General features: G+C 44.6%; 1 long non-coding RNA gene across 1 annotated transcript; it reads left to right on the top strand.

Annotated features, from left to right (window-relative positions):
- The first annotated feature begins 368 nt into the window (after window positions 1-368).
- On the top strand, window positions 369-24,135 carry LOC143443541 (uncharacterized). The gene is made up of 3 exons (XR_013112630.1): window positions 369-517; window positions 21,652-22,819; window positions 23,352-24,135. It is a non-coding gene; the product is annotated as an uncharacterized LOC143443541 (long non-coding RNA).
- Window positions 24,136-24,751: the final 616 nt, after the last annotated feature.

The raw sequence follows: 24,751 nt of genomic DNA, 5'->3' as shown, positions 1-24,751 counted from the left end.
GGAGGAAAACGTTCAAGTGTGTGAGGCCTCCTGGGTTGTGTGCAGGGCTATATCCATGCTTGTTCAAAGGACAAACAGATCTGTTTGTGTGGCAGGAAAGTGTTTGTCTGCATCTGGGAGTATCTTCCCCACCATCAGAAGCCAGGGGAGGGCTTTTGTCTCCTTTGAGGATAACACTTAAAAGATGGCTCCCAGGTTCTACTCCCTTGTAAAACTGGCAGGAGGCAGAGAGGAGAATTCTGTCTTCTCAAAGGGGCAGAAAGGGAGTTAGTAATTGCTGATTTTCCAAAGGGGATTTGGGAGGTTATTACGGTTGGCTTAGGCTGAGGGGAATGTGAAGGCTTATGACCATCTTGGTTGGGGGAGGGAAAATGTTAAGTCCATCAATGTGACCAGTACCAGTAGTGGCAGAGAAAAGGGACTGCCAGCCATCTGGTCCTGGAAAGAGCAGGAGGGACAGAATCTAGTGTGCAGATGGAAGAAAAACACATCGAACAAAATCCCTCGGGGATACAAGGTAAGGCTTTATTCATTTATGGATAGGGTCATGACTATTCCAGGCTGGCCCTGCATCCAATAAGTATTTAACTCAATATGACCTTGGGCTTCTGATCCTCGAGGCTTCTACCTCTTGAGTGCTGGGATTACAGGTATGTGCCACCATATGCAGTGTATGTGGTTGTGGCTATCAATCCCAGAGCTTTGCGCATGCCAGGCAAACACTGTACCCACTGAGCTACATCCTCACCGGCTGAGTTTATTTTATTTTATTTTTTATTGCTCTACCTTCCTTTAAAACCTCTATACAGAATGTAAGTACATGGGAACAAGGTCTGCAAGTTGGTTTTGTTGAAAATCTGTAGGAGAGCCGGCAAGATTCTTTCCTTGTATTGAAATGGCTCAAAGAAGCAAATAAAAATGAAGTAGCATTGGTTTGGGGGCACATCATGGGGAGCCAAGAAATCACAGATGCATTGGATTTCTGACAGGTCCATGGGTCAGCTGCACTTTCTCCTGGACTGCAGATGGCCACTGACCTGATCGGAAAAAGGAAGTTTCCTGAGGTTTTGGTCAAATTGTATTCTGCCAACTATGAGACCCAGGCTATACCCAAACCCTTGCTTGCATGAGAGCTTATTGCCTTTCTGATTGGTTAGTTGGTTGATTGGGATAGTCTCGGTACATTGCCTAAGCTGGCCTGGCACTCAGTGATCTTCCTGCCTTGGGTTATCTACAAATATATGTAATTTTCCCTTGTTTTCAATGAAGTTAAATTTTGTTCTCAGTTCACGGATGAAAACTCTATCTAATCCTCAATTTTCCTGGCCCTGTTTAATAAGAATTTAAATTGTAACTGCTTATCAGTCCTTTAGCTAGGATTGGGTGTGATTATTTAAATTCTATAATAAAACTTCACATTTATAATGGGTTCAGTTTGATAATTAAGACGCCCAGCTCCTGTAATCATGCCCAGCTTGGTAGCCTTGAACCCCCTCTCTGAACTCCAGCAGGTAAAGGAAGGGCATGTGATTGGCTGACTCCCTGCATTTTCATTTCTCTTCATTCTGGCTTGCCAACCTGAAGCATCCTCTCTCTGGGACTGGGTGGGAAGTTAGAAGAGGTGAGGGCGAAGGGTCTTTGTGACACTTGCCTTGTCTTCTTAAGCAATGGCTATTTAAAGTTGGTATCATGGGGGTACCTTTGGTATAATAATTCTCTGAGATGGCAACTGAAGCTATAGAAATAAGAGTTGAGGATCCATTAACACCTTACCACAAATTAGAGTAGTCACATTGTCATCTCTAAGGATCTGAATGGCCGCAAGGGTGACTAGTTCATGCTCGAGGCTGGAGCGGGAATGGAGTGGAAGCAGAGCTAAGAAATTTGAAGGAAGTGTAACCAGAGTTCTAGGGTGAAAGAAAGGCTGGGCTCCAACAGGCCAGGCTCAACACACATGGTTAAGCCAGTTAAAGTCGAGAGACAGAGATCTCATCCACATGGTTACATAAAGAAGAAGAGATAAAGGGTTCTAGTACCCCCATGTCATCTTTCAGGTATTTGTGTGAACTTAAGTATGAACAGGATTTAGGCAAGGGTCAATAGGCGTGCATACTGAAGCAAGCCTGGTCAAAGAGTCATTTAATTGACCAGTGTTTAGCACGCAGGCAGGCAGGTGTAAAGAAAACTTAACAAACCTAGGATTCCTCTTGGCTTGGGCTTTGCATCTGACAGTGCACCTAGCAGCCAAGGACCCTGCATCAAGTGTCACAAAGACCCACACACACCCTGCTTCAAACAGAGCTCCCTGATACTCCCTTGGTAAGTCCTTTTATGGGCCACTCTCCATTAAGACTTTTTCAGAATATATCTAAGAACTCGGGAGAGGAGACTGGAACTAGTTTGGGTGCAAGCTCAGTAAGTCGAATTGTATCTGATGGGTAAACTTTCAAGTTGAAACCCCTCTCTGGCCGGGCAGTGGTGGCACACGCCTTTAATCCCAGTACTTGGGAGGCAGAGGCAGGCGGATTTCTGAGTTTGAGGCCAGCCTGGTCTACAGAGTGAGTTCCAGGACAGCCAGGGCTATACAAAGAAACCCTGTCTCGAAAAACAAACAAACAAACAAAACCTCTCTGCCGCCTTATGCCTATGCATAATTGGATGGGCATATAATTAAAATCTGATGCATGAGGAGAAGGGATATGTACAGTGAGCCGAGCAGATGCTTCCATCATCCATGCCTGTCAATCATGTGCAGGATACCCCTTAGCAACAAACTCTTCCTCCTGCACCAGCCCCAAACAATGACCACTACCCTTGAGTGCTCTAGCTCAGGGAGCTGCCTGCTGGCTTGAGTGTGTCTGCTCTGTATGCCCTTTGTTAGTAGAACTTTCTTTTGAATGAGCCTCCTTGCAACTTTGTAGTCTGTGCACCTCTTTGGTTCTTTGAATAACAGTAACAGCTCTGAGTCTGCAAGGTGGCCCAGAGGTTCTTATTGCTGCCATCATTTTGAGGCAGGATAGACAGAAGATTAAGGGGTCATAGGAATGGACAGAAGCCATCTAGAATCTCTTGGGAGCCTTTCACCAGCTAAGAATCAAAAATTCTAGCACAATGTATATTTGTCGTGAAGGTTACCAATAGACGGATAGCTCTTCTATAGAGAAAATTTAAAAAAAAAAAAAAAAAAAAAAAAGAATGTTAAAATAGCCACAAATCAGGCTTTAGGCCTGAATGGCTCAGGTGTGTAACCTCAAACTTGCCATTCTCCTGCCTCAGCCTTCCAATTAGCTGGATTACAGGCATTTACCACCACAGCCACATGTGGAGATCTTAGCTTTGTACTTTACACTGCTACTGTTAGCTGGTGTCGTGTTGGGGGAAAATGGGCTGGCGCCTCGGCCCGGCAGAGAAGCCAGCTACTCTCGGTGCTAAAGAGGTGCACACATTCCCGCCTCTTGCTACCAGACTATTGTATACTGAACAGGTAGACAGGAATTGGAGCCTGAAGCTGGGTGCTGAGGAAATTTTTTCATAAGGTTTCTGCCCTACACTCACATATCAAAGAACGGATTGGTAGACAGCTCTGCTAGGCGTGCAGATAAACAGATGGCCCATCCTCTCCCATGACCCACAAGGTCCCTTTGGCTCTCTCCTTTGTAAATTGGAGGATGGAGTGGGGGCCTCTTTAAGATGGAACGTCTACCCCATTTTTCTCAAGCGTAGATTTAAGTAAACATCTATGACAGCATAAATAGAATTAACAGCATTATAGAATATAACAGACTTTCCAGACTGAGAACAGAGACGTTGGAGACAACTTAAGGCCAGTCACCTTCCCCACAAAGTCAGTGAACTGATCTCACAACCAAACCTACCAATCTTCTGGCCTTTAGCTCATGGATTCCTAGAGTTGTAAGACTAACAAAGCACAGGAGAGAGAAATTAGATTCTTTCCCCCTTGTTTGATCAAACTGCAAATAAATCCATTTCTTTCCCTAGTTTCTGTTTCCTAATTTTTGTTTCCTAGAATACAGGAACCTGAGGTCATGAATCTGTGTCCTGTAACATAATATTCCTCAAAGAGTCCATACTTTAGGAAGACACAGCAAACTCAGCATACGTGTGCCTAATAACACAGCATTGAAACACATGAGACAACAGCACTGCCAGAGGAGCTGGACAGATGTGTGTGCTGAACATCCCAAATCAGGGGCTCTGAGACCTCTACTGTTGCCATTTTCTTTCAACCCTGTAGTGCTTACTCTAAGCTACACTGTGTAGTTTCTCCCAGGACACGCTCGGCCTGCCAGTTGACCAGGAATCTGGAAGGATCCGCGCAGACTCCTGGGCCCCTTCCTTCTATGCAGCTCTTTTCACTTTGGTACCCTCTGCTGCAAGCTATGTTTCAGCAGCTCACAAACATTACTCCTTGATGCCTCTGCTCAGTGGGTCTCCCCCCTCCTTCTCTCCCCTCCTCCTCTCCCCTTCCCCTTCTTTCCCTCCCTCCCTTACCCCACTCGGGACTTGCCATCCTAAGCCATGACTGTAGAATCCTGCCCCCCCCCCCCACTCCCGGGAAATGACAGCGCACTCTGTTTCCTACCTCTCAGAGATCCTATGCCTTTGCTTCCCTGAAAACAGTTATCTATTTTGTGTAGCTCTGCAGATGCCTTTGGGAGGAGGACCATCTAGTCTCGGGTGTTCAACTATAGCTGGAAGCAGAAGACGACTCCAGATCATTAAAAAAAGAAAAAAAACAAGTAGAGCATTGATTCTTCCTAAGTGCTCACTGATTCAATTTGATATAGCGAGGGGATAGCCTTCTCTCTAACCCATCGGTCTAGCCTTCATCTGCCTGAAAGCCTACAGTGTCTTGTTCTAAGTGCACCATTCCGTGTTCATGTTCACAAAGACTCACAGATTCTCCTTAAATTATTTAAAGTCTCACTGGAATGATATGGACGCTAAGCTGTCCACTGACCGGTGGTAGGCAAGGCAATCTTTCACGTTACCACTCACCGATCCAGTCACACCCTAGGACTGAGTTCGAAGGCTTATAAAAGTGAGTCACATGATCATAAACAGATGCACGAGCTGGAGCAGCTCAGATGGTGGTAGTTTCCCATGAACCCCCCAACCAGCATACTCAACAAGAACAGAAGAGACAAATGTGTGAAAACCCACCTTTTAGTTCTCTTCTGTTGCCTTATTCTGTAGTCTATACTGATCTGACGTCCAGGAGAATGCTTCTCTTGTGCCAGTTTCTCCCCTGACAGTCACTCAGCACTGATACATTATTTGCAGAGTTCTCTGACTTTGCCTCTTTCCAAGGTTAAATGCATAGCAACCATACTGAGTTCGCCATTGCATTCCTTAGTTTGCACAGTGTCTACAGATACATCTGGTTAGGATACAATCCAGTTCTGAACAAAGATTCTTTCTCTTTTGTTGCCGTGGTAGAAGGATGTGGCTGAGTCCCTTGGCTTTTGTGGGAGGGAGGCATCCTTAAGCTGAGCTGAACCTGGAAATTCTCTTATCGGCAATCATGCTTACCTTAGTTGTCTTCTTGGGTTGTACTGTCTGGTGTCACTTCTCCTGGATGATGCTACCATCAAAACACCGAGTCTGTGTCATACACAGAATTCACCACTATGATACTTACCTACAACTAATCCAGACAAACAGGAAAGTTATGTCTGGGATACAGGAAAACTGACTGCAGGCTATCTGCACTAAACCCCAAACCACAGCACAAAGAAGCATTATTAAAATGGAAATGACCTTAGGACTTGGGAGACTGAGGCAAGGGGACTGTCAGAAGGTTGAGGCCAGCTTGGGCAACAAGGTGAGTTCCAAGGCAGCTGTAAAGTCTAAATGAAATGAAAACCCCAAACAAAATACAAAACACAAACCTTCAGAGCTGGGAATGGTGGCTCACACCTATAATCCCAGCCCTAGAAAAGTAGATGCAGATGTAACTCAAGATCAGCTTCTACTGCATATCAAGATCAAGGCCAGCCCAGGCTACCTTATGTTCCATGTCAAAAGGCAAAACCCCAAAGAATCCATTGAGTACAATCCAGAAGCATCAGGCCCAGGTCTTCTACAGGACCAAGAGGCCATGCTATGATGACACAGTGCTTGGTGGACAGACCTTTCATGTGGAGATGTGGGCAGATTCAGAATCTATGATGCTGCATGGAACCTATATGGGCTAACTCTGAGATACCTTTAGGGACTCTTAGAAATGCTTAAGGAGATCTTGCACAGTGTAGATTCTATAACAGATACCTTAATACAGTATTTAAAAAAAAAAAAAAAGCCCCGTTATTTGGGCTGTAAGTGGCCCATGATAGTATTTAGGTCTCCTATTTAGAGAGTGCAGGAATCTTAAGTCATATTGAACCTTCCCCACCTTCTTAAGTCATATTGAACCTTCCCCACCTTCCATTATTATCAGTCTATTTTTAATTTTCAGTTGTTTCATTAGTGGGGATGGAACCCAAAGCCTGGTGCAGGACAAGCGAGCCGCCATCACTGAGGTACCCAGCCCTAGCGAGCATTAAAAAAAAAAAAAAAAAACAGTGATAACAATATCTTATGTTTCCTGAATGTGCTGAACCTTTTACAAGGTTGCTTCCCACCTCATAACCACACCCCAGATGAAATGGTTGATTTGTTTCACTTTTTGAAAACAAAGTTTCACTGTTTAGTCCGAGATATCCCTGAACTTGTGGCAATCATGCTGCTTCAGTCTCATGAGTGCCAGGATTCAGGGAAACACTCACTGTGCCTAGCTTGTCTGCCTGTTTGTTGTAGCACTAGGGCTCAAACCCATGCTAGGCAAACACAAACCACTGAGCTATATCCAAATCCCAGTCAGTGTTATAAAACTCGCATTTTGTAGATAAGAAGAATAAAGTTCAGAGGGGGTAAACTAAATTGCTTTAGTTTCTCTAGCTAGTGAGTAATGGACTTATTCTCTTAAACTACAATACAAATCCTCTCACACACTCTCTCCGATTGCCTGTGGTGGTCTAATCTATGGACCAGAGGGACCATAATTAACCTATCAATCACTACAAATTATTCCCTTATGGTTGTGACATATAGGGATGATGGTGGTGGTGATTATAACACTTTGAATGATAATGGCTCCCATAGGATTTTGAATATCTTGCTACCAGTTGTGGGAACTGTTTGGGAAGGATTGGGGGCTGTGACTTTGTGGGAGGAGCTGTGTCTCTGGGGTTGGGTGTTGAGGTTTCAAAAGACTTCTGGGATTCCCAGTGCTTTGCCTCTGTCTCATGATTGTGGGTCGGGATACAAGCCCTTGGTTGTTGTTGTTGTTGTTTTGCTCTGACATCAGACCCTGATACTCTGAAACCATAAGCTGCCTTCGTAATTTTTTTTTTTTATCACAGCAATAGAAGAGCAGCTAAAACAGAGATAATGGTGATGGTTGTGGTGATGATTTTGGATTATAATTGAATATGAAGAAAGAACATCTCATGTTTATCCCAGTCTCTGTGGTGGAATTCTGACCTTCACTGACCGGTCATTTGCTCTTCATAAAATTGTGTGTGTGTGCTCTTGCCCTTGTAACTTTCCTAACACATGCTTCTTTTGCTGAAGGGACTGAAACTTACATGAAACTCACTCCCTATATCAAAAATATCTATTTTAAATATTATTTATTTATTATCTACTTATTTATTTGTCTGTCTGTCTATCTATCTGTATCTATTTTAAGGCATGGGCTCATCTAGTTCAGGCAGGCCTTGAACTCATTATGTGGCTAAAGATGACCTTGAACACCTGATTTTCCTGCCTTCATCTCACAGTACATCAAAGTTAACTTAGAAAAGTTATACAAGGGAAGAGAGGCCTTTCTTACTGGCTCACATGTTCACTTCCTATGTGTCCATTTTTTTCTTCCTAGTGTTTATAGATCCCTTCTTTTGTTGTTACATCATTTGGGGGAAACTTTTGTATTCATTGTCCTTTTGAGCTTGTAAGGCCTGAAGGTTGGAGAGTGTGCTAGTCAGTGTTCCGCAGTGTAACCGATTCCTGAGCTGATCCGTTTATAAAAAGGAAAGTTTATATGCGCTCAACACTTTGGAAGTATAGCTCATGGCAGTATTGGTTGGCCCTATTTCTTTGACCTTGAGATGAGGCAGTATACTACCTTGTGGTGCCAGTGGAGGGTGCTGATCACTGCGTGGAAATGAGAAGCAAAAGCACCGGCCAGGTCCCCAGTGTTACCTTTGAAGGACAACCCTCATGGGATTGGAACTCCCAACGGGGACCCTTTCTCCAAGACTCCACGCTCTCAGAAATGGCATCCAGAAGAGGACTAAGTCTTAGAACCCAAGCCCCTTACGGTGACATTTAAGATGCAAACTATAGCAGAGAGAAAATGATCTGGGGGAAGTTAGGATGGAAAGTAGCTTTCTAAGGATTGGCTCATATGTTTTCACACCGCCTCCATCATCTTTATTTGCAAAAAAAAAGTATGAAATTGACTGTGAAGCAACAAGGCCACACGGGACACACACTAAAATGGGGAAACGCTGAATTCTGTCCGCTCTAGTCTGCCCTAGTTGGAAGAGAGTGAAAGCCAGGTTGGCACCCAGGAAACCCTTCCCAAACTCGAAGATCTTCCAGCAATGGAGCAAGAGGCTCTCAGAGGTTGATCAGAGAGAGGCCCAGAACTTGTTCCTGGAGTTTGTTACAACGTGCTTCTCAGCAACCAGTGGCCCGATAACCATAACATCCCTGATGCCCGTGATGCCTGGTGCGCTGGACCTCCGTGTGATTTGGTTTATGAACTTCGGAAGCCACACAAATGAAAGGATAGACAGAAGGGTGAGGGGAGCAGAGCAGAGCGCGGAGAGCGGAGAGCGGAGAGCGGAGAGCGGAGAGCGGAGAGCGGAGAGCAGAGCAGAGCAGAGCAGGACTGTGTGGAAGGAGATGAACAGTATTTTTTATTGATTTATTTGGTTTGTTTTTGTTGTTTTGAAGTATGTTCTTGCCATGTAGCCTGGGCTGGCCTCAAACTAGAGACCTTCTGGCCTCTGCTTTCTGAGTGTGAGATTGCAGTCATGCCTCGCAGGTTCTTGGTTTTAATTCATTTGATGATGGCATATCAGAGAAGATAAAGGACTAATTCAAATACTGCTAGCTGGTTGGAGAGAGGGTGAGGCCACACAGGAAGAGATCCATGAGGATTCCTATACAATGGGGCTAATCCTCTTCCTGATGAGGCCCCTAGAGCAGAGCAAGCATCCTGCCATCTCACTCAGCAGGATGCTTTCTGCTCTGGCTTTTCCTCAGCAATCTGCTTGGATCCTGTTCCTTGCTGAAACAAGGATGCAGCCCTCCCTCCCTCCCTCCTTTCCTCTCTCCCTCTCTCCTTCCCCCCTTCCCTCGCTCCCTCCAGATTCCCTCTCTACTACTCTAGCTCTTTCTGCCCCCACCTCCCTTGCACACTTTCGTTCCACAATTAAAAACAATCAAAAAAAAAAAAAAAAAAAAAAAAAAAAACCACGAAAGCTTTTTCGATTTTTGTCTGTTGTTTTGACATATGGACTTATGTAGCCCAGGTTGACCCCCAAATCTGAGGATGACTTTGAACTCCTGATCTTCCCATTTTAGCCCTCTATGCACAGAGACCACCATTCTTAGCTTCACTTTTGTTGATAGATACCACAACATTATCCGTTTAAGATATGAAATGAATGGTTTTTATTACAACTAATAAATTAATTGAAACAGGGGCCTCATTATATAGTTGAGGTTGACCTCTGACTTTTGGAGATCCTCCTACCACTAGTGTGCTGGTATTACAGGTCTGAGCCACTATACCCAGCAAAGGGTCTTCGAGTGTTCAGAGTTATGCACGAGCCACACAATATTAAGACATTTTGAGAATCTCATAAAGAAACCCTGTACTCTGCTGAAGCCATGGCCCATGTTACCTGCAGCTTCCTTGTCCCTATGGATTTGCCTGGTCTGGGCTTGTCTTAGGATGAAATTGTGTAGTGTGTGTGTGTGTGTGTGTGTGTGTGTGTGTATTTCATTTTCTATAGTGTGTCCAAAGTACTATTCATATAATAGCTAACAGCGTGTGCATCAACGCTCCCTTTGTATTGATCTGCGGCAATTACCTTTTAGTCATTACCAGCAGATGGCTGGTCCGTAGTTTCCAGGTCTGGGCTACTACTGTGAATAACACTGTCATGCTTTCCGTTTTAATGAAGTGGAGTTAGGGTTTGATCCACATGTGTTAATATACAAACATGAAGGTTAAGGGGGAAAAGGCAATCAGAAGGAAGGGAGACACACTCCAAACCACAAGGGTGGTCTCCTCAAGTAGGGTTGTTTCCTGTACCAGTGTATGTGAGAACAAACGAAGGTCTTCATGTAGACCCTTGTAGCGGAGTTGCTGGGTCCTGTATTTAACCTTTTGAGGGCCTGCCTGCCTGTTTCCTAAAGGGGCTGCATAATTAGTTTATATTCTGTCCAGAAATGTTGAGCGAATTCTTGTTGCTTGTCTTTTGTTTTTGAAGGAGGACCAGGAATTCAGGGAGTTCTGACCTACATAGATCCCTGCCTCCCAAGAGTTGGGATTACAGGGATGGACCACCCTGCCTGGCAAAAGCCTGGTCTGGTGTTGGGGTTGAACCCAGGGCCTTGTGAATGTTTAAAAGCATGCCACCAATGAAGGATAATCCCAGGCTCCTAGGATTTGTCCACATATTTGCCAACACATGTTATTGTTTGTGTGTTTGAGCTGGTAACCTATTGATTATGAGATGAATCTCATTGTGTTTTTTATTTTATTTAAAATTTCAGGCCTAATGTTGTTAAATATCTTTTTATGTGCTCATTACCATTTGCATGTCGTTTTTTGTTTTTTCAGGATTGTCTATTTGGACATACTCTTTTTTTTTTTTTTTAATTACTGAATTGCAATTTCTGTCCTTCCTTTCATCCTCCTTCCCTTCCCTTCCCTTCCCTTCCCTTCCCTTCCCTTCCCTTCCCTTCCCTTCCCTTCCCTTTCTTTTCCTTTCCTCCCTCCTTGAGTTCCTTTCCAGGACTGAGCAAAAACCCCCAGGGGGTGGGGAGGAGAAAGGCAGTGGGTTCCAGCAGCCCCTGCTCTACTTCCTGATCTGTGGTGATGTGGGAATCCCAATCACTTGTCCCTCCTGTCATGACCACTGCTGTGCCCTGCCATGATGGAGCGGACCCTCCTGGACCCTGAGCACAAATGAACCTTGCTTCCCTTAAGTCACCTCTGCCGGACACCTTGTCACAACAGTGAGAAAAGTTTGTAATACAACCAGAGGCTCCACAAAGGTGGATATTTAAAAAGAAAACCGACAACCACTTTAAGTGTGGATTGAGATTTCTTTCCAGACTGGCAGAATGCTGAAGCATCCCCTCCCTCCCACCTTCCCGAACAGAACAACCATATGACTGGAGAAAATGATACACCAGGCAACATTTTCAGAAATTGTCTCAAATTGTCAGCAAATGGAGAATCATCCTGGCAAGAACATTTTCTAAATCTCAGCAAGGTTCAGTGGGAGTCTATGGCATATGAGCCACTGTTTTCTCTGTGTACCCCACCCCCAGTTCTAGAGAATGATACTCTGTTCTGGGTAGGAGTGTTCAAGGGGGCTCTTGCCACTGCATTTCCCATAGGGCTGTGATTTCACCCCTGGGAAGGGCAAGCCAATAGCAAACAGATGCCTTCCCCCTGCCCATCATTGAGATTTAAGTTCTCTACCTGAGGAGGCAGCAGAAGTAGCTGTGACTCCTGCCCTCCTCACCTCCACCTCATACTCCATCCCCTGATGCCCTCCACCTCACACCTGCTCTGAGGGTAGAGTTTCAACTCCAACTGCACCAGACCAAGAATACTGGGTTGCAGCTGTCTCTCCCCAGATTGCTTACACAGAGGAAGTTCTCCCCTGGGATGCTTTGACCCCAGAGACTCTGCTTCCTACCTCCCACCTTCCTGTCCTTTGTGTCTGCTGACAGAATCATATGTCACTCTAGCTCAGGGAAAAAATGAGCTGCTCCCTATAGTACCCTTGTCCCCTGGGTACGGAAACAGACGCTCTGTTCAGGATAGAATTCAGGGTGAAAAACTTGACTGCTCTTTCTAACAAACTGGCCTTATTTGGAACAGTTTTTTTAAGTCAGGGTCTTATTCTGTAGCTCTGGCTGTCTGGAAGCCGGGGCTTCCGGGAACTCACAGAAATCCATTGGTCTCTGGCTCCCTAGAGCTGAGATTAAAGGTGTGTGCTACAATTCCCAGATAACCATGCATTCTTGGTGGAGAATGTAGGAGGAAGCTCATAGCTCATGATATAGCTAGTAACATGCATGATGATGGAACATTCAGACATTTAACAGAAGCTGGGAAGACACAGACACGAAGAACCTTATGGTATCACACTCCTGCCTGGATTGACCAGCCATGCTGGTATGCTAACAACTGGCCTGGACCCACTCAGGAGCCAGCAGACGAGCATGAGAGAAAGGCTGACAGCCATTCCTCAACCTACACACAGACCCATCAAAGGGCAGCTGAAGGAAGTCATTATCCCAACTCTGAACAGTGTAAACAGTGTGAAAATAAAATTTGAAAGCAGCGTTGAAACATTCATGGTCAGCAAAGACCACCAACAATTTGTTAAATTTAGTCATAATAAAATATTAAGTCCCTGCAGGGGCAGGGTGACCAAAAATAAAGGCATGCAAGGGCGTGCCCAGACAAGTCCAAACAAGCCCAAGTGAGTAATGGGCTATCTGGTGTTTACTTCTCTCTCCCTCCCTTTCTGGAAGGTCCGAGGTGCTGCAAGTTCTGCCAGTTCTGCAAGTTGCTGATGTTTGAAATATCCAATCATGTGTAGCCGCGCGAAAGTGCAACCAATCATATGTAACCGCGCCACATTTTCCTGGTCTCCCCAACCCCTACCGATAAATATCCAAAGTTTCCTGGGTCCGAGGTCGGAATCTCTATCTCCTGCGTGAGATATGTTCCGGCCCGAGGGCCCTCGTCATTAAACCTCCTTTGCAATTGCATCAAGATGGTTTCTCGTGTGTCCTTGAGTTCGTGCAGGTCCGGACTTGGGTGAGGGTCCCCTTTTGGGGTCTTTCATTGTCTTTCAACAGGAAGCCACTCTGATCCAGGCCAACTTCTAGGATGCTAAGCTTAAAAGAGCAAAGCCATGTGCCATAATTTCTTCAGATTGTACTTTTAAAAATCTTTACACTTACCGTTCCAACCTTCACATTCCTGATCTGCTTTGGAGACCCTAATTAAAGTCAGATATCATTTAATGATAGGCTGAGTTCTGGGGAAGGTAATATTAAGATATTTTTGTTGTAGTACAAACACAAAGTGTGTTTACATAAACTAAGACAGTGGAGACATCATTGGTCAATGCAATGTTATGAAATCATGTTTGTGGTGCTGGAGAGATGGCTTAGTGGTTAAGAACACTGACTGTTCTTCCAGAGGTCCTGAGTTCAATTCCCAGCAACCACATGGTGGCTCACAACCATCTGTAATGGGATCCGGTGCCCTCTTCTGGTGTGTCTGATGACAGCAACAGTGTACTCACATGCATAAAATAAATAAATATTTAAAAAAAAAAAAAGAAATCATGTTTGTGTATGTGGTCTCTCATAGACTGAAACTCTTTCATATGACTTTATATAAGAGAAATGAGAACATTCCAGTAAAGAAGTTTGCTTAAGGGCTGGAGAGATGACTCAGCAGTTAAGAGCACTTGCAGCTCTTGCAAAGGACCCAGATTTTGTTCTCAGCATCTACATTGAGATTCACAGCAATCTGTAACTCCATTTCCAGGGGAATCTGATGCCCTCTTCTGGCCCCTGCAGGTACTGCATGAATATGGTGTAAATACATACCTATATGCAGGAAAACACTCATACACATAGAGTGAAAATAAATACTTTTTAAAAAAGAAGCCTGCTTAAGTATATTTCTCTAATTGTTGTTTATAATTTCCCCAAATAAAAAAATACCCTAGATATATTCAAAACCCATTAGCTGGCAAATGGTTAAACAGCTTATGTTAGATATCATCAATGCAATGTTATTTGACCACACAAGGAAAGCTATTGGTACCTAATGCATTTCTGATGATAATCTTTTTTTTTTTTCTTTTTCTTTTTTTTTGGTTTTTCAAGACAGGGTTTCTCTGTGTAGCCCTGGCTGTCCTGGAACTCACTCTGTAGACCAGGCTGGCCTCGAACTCAGAAATCCGCCTGCCTCTGCCTCCCAAGTGCTGGGATTAAAGGCGTGCACCACCACCGCCCGGCTCTGATGATAATCTTATGCCCAATAGAATATATAACTTGTTTCCATTTACATGACAGCTCCAGGGTAGGCAAGTCTGTAAAACAGGAAATCGTTAGTCTGTGTCCATGGCTGAGGGGGACATAGACAGAGTGGGATGGGAAGAATAGCAAATGACTGGTAATGTTTTAGACTTTCTTTATATGTGATGAAATTTTCTAAAATTAGAGGCTGGGGAGATGGCTTGGTGGGTAACGTTCTTGCTTATAAGCTTGAGGACCTGAATTCAGAGCCCCAGCAACCGTGGCAGGTAGATGCAGAGGAATCCATTGGCCAACTAGTTTAGCCTCACTGAAAAGCTTCATGTTAAATTAGAATTCCTGTATTGACAAAATAAGGTTGAAAGCAATTGAGGAAGGCACTTGACCTCTAACCTCCCCATACTAATGCTAACAGTTACTCTACTCTCTGACTCACAAACCTAGGGGACTACATGCTTTTAAATGGGTGAATTTTATTGCATGTAACTTATTTCTCAATAATCAATTAATAATTGATTATTAATCATAATTAATAATCATTAATAATAATTAATTAACAATCAATTAATCAATCAATAGATCTAAGGCCTTATTAACACAGATGCCCTAAATCCTAGGCATCTGCTGTACAATATAACATCTGTAGGTGAATGAAAAAGCGGTGGGTTGCCTCTGTCTGAGCAGAAAAGTTTTGAACAAATAGATACAAAACCTTTTTTTGCTTCTTGGATAAAGTCCTGAGTTTTTTTTTTTTTTTTTTTTCCTCACCCACTGAGTTTGAGGTTTAGTGAGTGGAGGAAGACTTGATAGCAGTGTTTAAATCATAAAGAATAATGTGTTACAAAGAATGGTGTCTTACAGGTGTCTTCAGAAGACACATCCTGCCTGGGTCCCATCACTCAGGGTCATCCTCATATTCATGAAGGAAGCTTGATCCATCCTTGATAGGGCGGTCACCAGCATCATCAACCAACCCTACCCCAGCTGCTGAAGAAGACCATCCTGGTGGATGACTTTGGCTCCCACAGTGAGGATCCTGAGGGAAGCATGAGAAGGCATGATTTCCATTGGCCATGGGGTTGGCACTTAGGAGTTTGGGACATGGTGAGTGTCTCCCAGAGGGAAAGATAAGGATAATTTAGTGAGGGTCTCTCTGTGCCTGTGCTGGGCATGTTTACACTTCATGAAGCCAGAGGAGACCTGGAAGACAGAATGCTGGGATTCTGGGATTATTTGCAGTGGCCATAAGTCTTGCCTCAGATACACGGGGAAGAGGCAGATTGTAGACCTATTGCTTGCTTCCCTTTTTCATTTTTTTCCCCAATTTTTGAGACACAGCCTCATGTAGCCCAGGTTGGTGTAAAGCTCACTATGCAGTCAAGGGTGACCTTGGTCACCCTGTCTTCACCTCTCTAGTGCTGGGGTGACAGACATGCACCACCACATCCAGTTCAGGGAATGTTGAGGATGGAACTTGTGGTTTCCTGCATGCTAGACCTTGCTCAGGTGGCCCATCCTTTCTCTTCAGCTTCGCCTCTGGGGTGTACCACCATGATGGCCCTGACGGTTTGCCTTCTAAATTCACAAGCCCAGCTTCCTCCCCTAAAAGGTAGATCCTTAAGAATCGTTAGATCTCCAAGACTCATTTTCTTTACATGCAAAATGCAACTGTTGGTTATCATAACTGGGCTAAGAAGGACAGCCAACATGATTTCTTAGTGCTACCAATTTTGGGTAGCAAACAGAAGAAACCAGCATTGAATTACAGAGCCAGAGAGGTGGGCTGATGATAAGGACGGATTTTAGATTGTGCAGACTTTTGAAATGGTAGACCTCTGTTCCCTCAGTGGGCATCTTTAAGGATGAGGGAGATGGGAAGGGGTTTTGAACTTGAGGTCACTGAGGAGAGACAGAGAAAGGGGGAGCCAGTTCTCTCCTTCCACTGTATGGTGGTTTCCGGGGGAGTGAACTCAAAAACTCAGCCACTGAGAAAATACTTCTCTTCATTTACACGCATCTCCATTCTAGCAGTGTAATTAATTCAATGAGAAAGGAGAACAAGATTTATAGAACAAATTTCCTTGGAAACATGAATGAGAACTAGTTCCATTCATTTCTGGTCGTGGAGATGGGTCTCAACTTGCATCTTGGTTCTGCTGGTAAGAAAAGAGAGACCTAGACATGTACCCTGGATACCTGAAGACCCAGGCCCCACTTGGTCCTGTTTGAGGGGACCTTAGATGAGACCTCTCACTTCTCTGGGACTCAGCCTCTTCATGGAGCTGATGCAAGACAAGGGTTGAGATGGAAGACCTCAAAAGATCTCCTCACCCCCGTAACAGTTCTATAATCTTATACCCCCTGGTAGGACAGTAAACCTTACTTCAAGACTCTCTGTAGTGGGACAATAACGCTGAGGGTACAAGGAAGATCACTTCCAAGGACAGCAGATACATGAAGAAAAGCCAGACAAGGCTCCCCCTATCGTCCCAACTGCCACCATCATGTGACCACGTGATGTGTCAAGTGATCATTCTCACTTGGGCCTGGAGTCAAATGACATCTTTGCTAACTTATTCTAGTTACAGTTACTGTGGCAGGAGGGTCTGTGGGCTTGCACACGCCACTGCGCACATATGGAGAAAATGCTGTAAAATGGGGCAAGGGCCAGCAAGATGGCTCAGTGGACAAAGCCTTGCCTTCAAGCTGGAGGACCTGAGTTCACTCCCCAGGAAGCCACACAGTGGGAGGAGAGAACTGGCTCCGGTGGGCTTTCCCTGTCTTCCACGTGTGAGCTGTGGTTTGTGCACATCTCCACTACAGAATAAACAGGTAAATAAATAAATAAATAAATAAATAAAATAAAACCAGGCAAATTTTAGTGCCATACCCACATAAGTGCTGATTTTAGGAACTGGCTACTCCAGTTATATATATATATATATATATAATAAATATATTTATTTCTTGAGCGAGTAACCAACAAGAATTTTACCCCTTAGATGTAAGCAGAGAGGAGATGGTGCGGGGAATTTAATAAAATGGAGCAGCTATGCACATAGTTCTTGAGCTTGTGTGTGATTAAACACAGTATGGCTGTGCCACTGACTGGATGTGTGAATTGGAAGGTGGTTTGCTCGTCCCATGCCTCAGTTTCCCTTCTTCTGTAAATTGGGAATACTTTACTACTATCATTGATAGGGTTCTAGAAATGATTAGGTGAATTAATATTATCAGTGATGCCTGTAATATCAGCCCTTGGGAGATGAAGGCAGAAGAATAACTTCCAGCTTGAGGCTAGTCTAGGTTTCAGAGTCTGTCTCAAAAACCAACCAAGCCAAAAGCCATTTGTCATCAGTGGATAACTCAGTTATTTGGTTAGCTATTTTGCATACTACTTAGCAATTTGTAGGCAAGCTGCCAGTGCTCTCAGACATGCAAAGGAGGCAACTGGTAGTTAGAGTTAACAAAGGCGGAGACAGGCTTTACACAAAGGGAGGGGAGGGGGAGGGGGAGGGAAACCCTCAGTAAACAGTCTGGGAAGAGTGAGTGTGCTTGCATAATATTGAGAGTACACTCTTCAGCTAGATTCAGCCAGATGCTGGCAGAGAAGATTGGCCTCAGCATTTGTTCCCATTGTGACTTAAGCAGAACCGCCAGGGATGTGTAAAACAAAGCAAAGCTGCTGATTCTGGTTCTCCAGGAAGCCTTGCAGTTAAGCCCAGGAGATTCCCCAGGCTGACTCTGCAAACTCATCCTTCAGGGCTACAGCCCAAGCTTACCAAGCTGGGCCTGCCCTGCTTCTTTACCTAGAGTTTCTCAATACATAAATAAGAAGCTCTCAAAAATCTATGAGGGTGGCCTAGCTAAGACTCCTAGCAATGGCAGATATGGATCCTGAACTGCCATCTCCTGTAACCAGGCAAGACTTCCAATGGAGGGACAGGGACACCAACCCAGCCACAAAACCTTACACCCACAATTTTTTTCCTTTTTCTTTTCTTTTCTTTCTTTTTCTTTTTCTTTCTTTCTTTCTTTTATTTTTTTGCCTACAAGATGTGCAGAGATAAAAGATGGAGCAGAATTTGAGGGAAGGGCCAACTAATAGCTGGCCCAGCTTGAGACACAGGCCATGAGAGGGAGCCCACCCCCGACACTGCCAATGATATTTTGCTATACTTGCAGACAGGAGTCTATCATAACTATCATCTGAGAGACTCCACCCAGCACTCGGCAGAACTGATGTAGAGACCCACAGCCAAACATTAGATGGAGCTTGGGGAATCCTGTGAGAGACAGAGGAAGGATTGAAGGAGCCAGAGGGGCCAAGGACACCACGAGAAAACCTACAGAATCAGCTAACCTGGGCTATAGTGTCTCATAGAGGCTGAACTGCCTACCAGAGAGCACGAATGGGACAGACCTAGGCCCTCTGCACAGATCTAACAGTTGTGCAGCTTGGTCTTCAGGTGGGACTCCTAACAGCAGGAGCAGGGTGTAGAGTGAAAAATTATAAAGGCCATTTTATGAAATATGTGTACATTTTTCCGCCTTACAGAACTCAGAACTGAAAATAAGATTTCAGGCCTTCACATTCCAGGTGAAGGACACTTGCTGGATTACATTCCCCAAGCCTCACCCAAGGCAGGAAGGCATTCCTGACTACAGATAAAGATGTTATCACCTAGGTGGGGCCATAGCCCTATAGCTGGAAAAAGTGACTCTAGATCATTTGGGCTAGATTCTCTGAAGTGTTCCACTGTTCTTGGTTACCCCTCCCTTGGTCTTCCCAGTGCTATGTTCAAAATTTGTAAAACAACCAATCATGTGTAAGCGCGCGAAAATGCCTTCCTTCCCCCACCCCATGCTATAAAAGACCCTTTATCCCACCACACGTGGCCAAAAACCCTGCTCTTGGAGCTAAAGAGCTTGTCGTTTTTGACCGCCGGCTCCTCCCCTAATAAACCTCTGCTGATTGCATCCAGGTATGGTTTCTTGTGATTTTTGGGTGGTCGCGATTCCGGAGGCTTGAGGAAGGGTCTCCCGAGTATGGGGGTCTTCAAGGGCTGTCTCTGATTCTGTTGCCTGCCTTTGGATCCCTTTCCTCCAACTGAGCTGCCTTGTCTAGCCTCAGTAGAAGAAGATGTGCCTAGTCTCACTGCAACCTAATACGCCAAGGCTGGTTAATATCTATGGGAGGCCTCCCCTTTCCCCCCCACCCCCAGAAGAAGGGGAGGAGGAGTGAATGAGGGAGGGGAGGGGAGAGGGAGGGACTGGCAAGAGTGAAGGGAGGGGATGCTGTGATAAGGATGTAAAGTAAATTGATGGTGATGATGGTGATGGTGATGATGATGATGATAGTGGTGGTGATGATGATGATAGTGGTGGTGGTGGTGATGATGTAGTCATAGCAGTGACTCACATCTCCCCAGCGGAGGTGTTCAAGGATGGGGAAAGGGAACAAGGACTGATACTGAATGTCTTGGGGGAAGGCACTGGGAAAATGCTCTCCATACCCTCAGTCAGCGTTCTGGAGTTGCTTGCTATACCCTGGCATCACCCACAGGCTATTGCAGGACGGTGTCAAATCTCTGCATCGCATTCATTCTTGCACTCGGTAGCGCCATGGTTGAGCGTCAACTGGCACAGCTGGATGAGAATTTTAAGCTTTACAACCAGAACTATCGGATCCTATTGAAACTTACTGGAATCCTAGAACTCAGGCTGAGCCATTTTGCTCAAGAGATAAACAGACAGTCACATTTCTAGTCCCTAGGGTGAAAATCAAATGGTAGGCAACAGGACTCTGGAGCTAGCACGGTCCTGAGTCATGAGAGCTGTGGTGGTCAGCGGTAGAGCTGAGGCTGTGAAAGGATTCCTGGCATTTTGAATGTATTTTCTGGAGTATACCGTCTCTGGGGAAGGCAAGTCCTAAGACTCGATGGACAAGCACTCTACCACTGAGGTGCAGTCTAAGCTCCTTTAGCTTTGAGACAAGATCTTTCACAGGCTGAATTTGAAGTCATCACCTTCCTGCCTTAGCACCCGAGTCAGACTCCCCAACAGGAACTTTAGGGATTGATTCTTATTTATTTTTTTTAATAAGATAGCTTTTTAAAAAGCTTTTATTACATCTCTTTGTGTGTGTGTGTGTGTGTGTGTGTGTGTGTACATAACAGACCGGGTCCCATCCTGCCGCACTGCAGGTGAAGCGAGCCTCGGAAGGTTTTGGATATGTCACTTTGGGTTGTCAGCATTTGGATGGCTTTTAAAAGCTCGAGTCTGGATGCCATCATCAAGGTGTAAGGGAAGAAGAGACAAGGTCAAAGGTCAGCAGAAGGCAATATACAGGTTCTTAAGGCCCGGCCTGCTGTATCAAGCACCTTTCACTTGGGAGTGCTTCATGGTTTGCTCTTCATAATAGCAAATGATAAAACTGACAACGAGCCCTGTAAATAACACCGGGCCTGGGTTCTGAGCCATGCTCTGGTAACTAGCTTCTACAAAGCGTTCTTTCCCTTTCTTAGCTGATATTCTGTAGCTAAGATGAGTGGTCCCCAGACCGCTGTGGTGTACATAAAAGAGCAGAGGCCCAGAGCATACCTGTGTCATTTCCTCGGCTCTACTCTCTTCTTTCCTATTGAGATTGATGATGTGTTGTTGTTTAACAAAATCTCAATTGTTCGATTTAACAAGGAAGACTTGGGAGCCAGATGCTGAGGTGGAGGCCTGCTACCCAGAGAGGCAGCGGACCTTCCTCCTCAGCTGACATCCCGCCAGTGACGCTCCTCTCTCATGCCATCTTAAAGAACCTCCTTCAAACTCAATGTCCCTCTCTTTTACTTCCTGTGTGCCTCTTTATCCGTCCTCCTGACTCCCTCTTACGCTCTATGGTTTTTTTCTTAATCATCCTATGTTCACTTCCTGTCAACTGGTTGCTTCCTCCACCTCTTGACCTCTGGCTGACTTTGTTTAATCCTGTTTTCAATTAAGAGTGTGTGCTAAGGCTGAGCCACACAATTAAAAACAGGGTTATTTTTTCCCCCAGTGTGAGGAGCCGTATTCGCCATTAAAAGATGGCGCAGGCTTCTGCTTCCTGGTTTTTCACAGAAGCTTTACTTGAGAATGCGCCTGCGCATGGCGCGAAAACCGAGTATGACAATTGGATGAGAGATTTGAGCCAATGAGGGATCTGCACGTCTCCCAAAGCTCTATTTAAGCAGCGGGCTTTCTGAGCTTGGCGTCCTTCCCCTTTTCTCCATCATGAAGAGCTGTTCAATAAATGCTGTCAGAAGAATCCTGAGTGTGGCGTGCTCCTTATCGGTGAGGGAATGCCATGCAAGTGGAACCGAAACCCGGGATGAAGCCGAACATCTTGGAGTTTTGACCAGTCACGAAGGACCCTGTTGGCTCGCAGAGGATTCAGAACTGACGGCGCGGAGAGTCTAGACGCTTTTCTGCAAGGTATGGTGGATCTTGTTTGGCTTAACAACAAGATAGCCTATCAGAAGCAGAAAAGGGAGAGAGCGCTAATAAAATAGAAAAGAAAACTAGGATAGAGAAGAAAACTAAGAAGGAAAGGCTAATTTGGACAGAGCCTCAATGTTTGAACTCCAGTAAGCAGGATACAGTGGAAGACACCCTGCGCTGGAGAACCAGTCGACTGACGGAGCTGGCTGAATTCGGAAGTGAAACAAAGGTGATTGCATAGTAACAAAAACAGGGCAAGAAATAAGTAAATAGAAACAGATGAAAAAGGATTTAAAGATGCAAGGAGTAAATTACAGGCTGCTCTGAGTCAAGAGAGCCAAACAGATAAATAAATATTATAGTAACGAAAATGGGGCAAGAAATAAGTGAGTAAAAACAGATGAAAAAGGCTTTAAAGATGTGAGGAATAAATAGAAGGCTGCTCTAGACAGAGAGCTAAGCAGAATGATAATGTTAATTGATTTAACTTTCAAAATGGGTGTGATTCTGAGTTATATAATTATATTTTTCTGGATAAAAACTCAATGTAAAGGTTTTTCTGGTTACTGGCTTAAGGAAAGGTTAATTTGGAAAAAAAAAGGTTTTTCTGTGAGTTTTCTGATGAGGTCATTAAGGTAGTAGTTATGTCTTCCAGAATTATATGGATCAGACATGACAGATGTAGGCCTCCAGAACACTAGATTTCAGAGAATCAAAATAATTATCTTGATACTAAACCTTGTTTTGAGATTTGTATATTGCAGAATACACAGCTTTGGAGAATAAATCTTATCACCTGCATGTTCACTGATGCCCTGGACTTCCAGCTGGATGCAGTTAAGACAGACTTCAGATGCTTATCAATTTACCCTTCCCCTCATTCCTCTTCTAAAAGTCAACGCCCATGTTCAGCTTGAAGAAGTTAATGAAGAGTCGGCGCTCCAATTCCCTGGACTTGGGGACTGAGGTGGTTAATATTAAGCTGTCTTAATCTGTATAATTGTTACTAAGCTGATGCAAAATTCAAGGATTTCATTGGTATAATTTCTTCTATTGAAAATTTGTGGGTACAAGGCTTAGACCTTTCACTTCTCCAACAGGGGAAGTTGTGTGTTGCCTTAAAGAGTGTTGCTTTTATATCAATGGTTTAGATATTAAGTCTCTTGTCTCTCGGGTTCATGCTGTTCAAACTGATGACTTTAGTAGAAAGCAGCTAGATCAACTTTGCAGCTATCTGGAACCATATACCCTGATGAAAGACTTGGTTGTCAAAAGCCTATAACAGCTGAAGCACACTCTGATAAATATATTGTTTATCCCACATAGCTTGTTTTGCTGTTTAGTGACCTCAGCTGTATGGTGCATGTGGTAAAGTGTTTTCACCTGTGTTCTCCTGCTTGTGTATATAAATACCTTCATTCAATATGAAAATTTTACTCGGGTAGCTAACCTTTCAAGAATCTTATCTCAGTAGAGATAATTATTATTAATTATTGCAGAATTGGACGGCTGATTTTGATGAGACCATGCGACGATTGCGGATTGCTATCGTCCAGATCAATTCTACTCGCTTGGATTTCCCCTTGACCCAGGGACTCTCCTCATGGATCTCTTCGGTCTTTTCTTACTTTAAGGAATGGGTGGGGGTAGGGTTATTTGGCTGCATGATCTTTGGGGGAGTGCTGCTTACCCTCTGGTTGCTCTGTAAATTCAAACATCAACATCAAAAGGATAAGGTGGTGATCATGCAAGCATTGCTTGCCGTGGAGCAGGGAACATCCCCTCAAGCCTGGTTGAATCTGCTTAAACAATGAGACACCATCACTTAACAGGATATCCTGTGGGCTCGTGTTCCCATTGCACCAGGTATCCTAGTGGTGGTCCTCCACACTTCCCAGGGCTCAGGTTCCCATTGCACGGGATAAAAGGTGTGGAGGGTCTCGTACTGTTTAACTGCCTTGAACGCCTATCGGTAGAACGGTGGGCTAGATCGGCAACCTAACAGCCCTCGATTGTTGTTGCAGTTTAATAAGGAAGGGGGAGATGCGAGGAGCCGCATTCGCCATTAAAAGATGGCGCAGGCTTCTGCTTCCTGGTTCTTCACAGAAGCTTTACTTGAGAATGTGCCTGCGCATGGCGCGAAAACCGAGTATGACAATTGGATGAGAGATTTGAGCCAATGAGGGATCTGCATGTCTCCCAAAGCTCTATTTAAGCAGCGGGCTTTCTGAGCTCGGCGTCCTTCCCCTTTTCTCCATCATGAAGAGCTGTTCAATAAATGCTGTCAGAAGAATCCTGAGTGTGGCGTGCTCCTTATCGGCGAGGTAGCGCGCTACACCCCAGTAAATAACACAGACTCAGGGTCCACAATGTGCTCAAATATCCTGCAACAGGATCTCACTGTATATTCCTAGATGACCTAGGCTGATTATGTAGATCAGGCTGGCCCTGAACTCATGGCAATCCTCCTTCCTCTGCCTCTTGAGTGCTGGGATTACCGATGTGGGTCACCATGCTGGGTGATGGTGGATTTTTAGCAGTTCTGGGCCTCATGCTGGGCATCGACTCCACCTAGAGCTACGCCTGGCCTGAGTGTGGGAATTTTAAAAGTCACCCTTGTTGAAAATATGAAGAGAGACTGGGAAAGCGTTTCACTCTTCCTTTGCTTTGATGATCGTGTCCCTGATGTTCCAGGTGACCTGGTTTGCAAGCACAGCTCTTTGCTTCATTTTTTTTTTTTTTTTTTTTTTTTTTTTGTGGTTTCATTTTTATAGCAGATTTTTTTTCTGTCTGTTCCTTTTGCCTTTTAGTTTTTACATAATGACTGTCTACATCTGTGCAGGGCAATGTGCTCTGTGGACTCACTGCGTGTTGAGGTAATCAGGATGATTAGCGAGTG

This window comes from Arvicanthis niloticus, chromosome 9, assembly GCF_011762505.2.
Source record: "Arvicanthis niloticus isolate mArvNil1 chromosome 9, mArvNil1.pat.X, whole genome shotgun sequence".
Taxonomy (NCBI): domain Eukaryota; kingdom Metazoa; phylum Chordata; class Mammalia; order Rodentia; family Muridae; genus Arvicanthis; species Arvicanthis niloticus.
The sequence above is the reverse complement of the archived record's forward strand: the minus strand, read 5'-3'. Positions and strand labels throughout refer to the sequence as shown.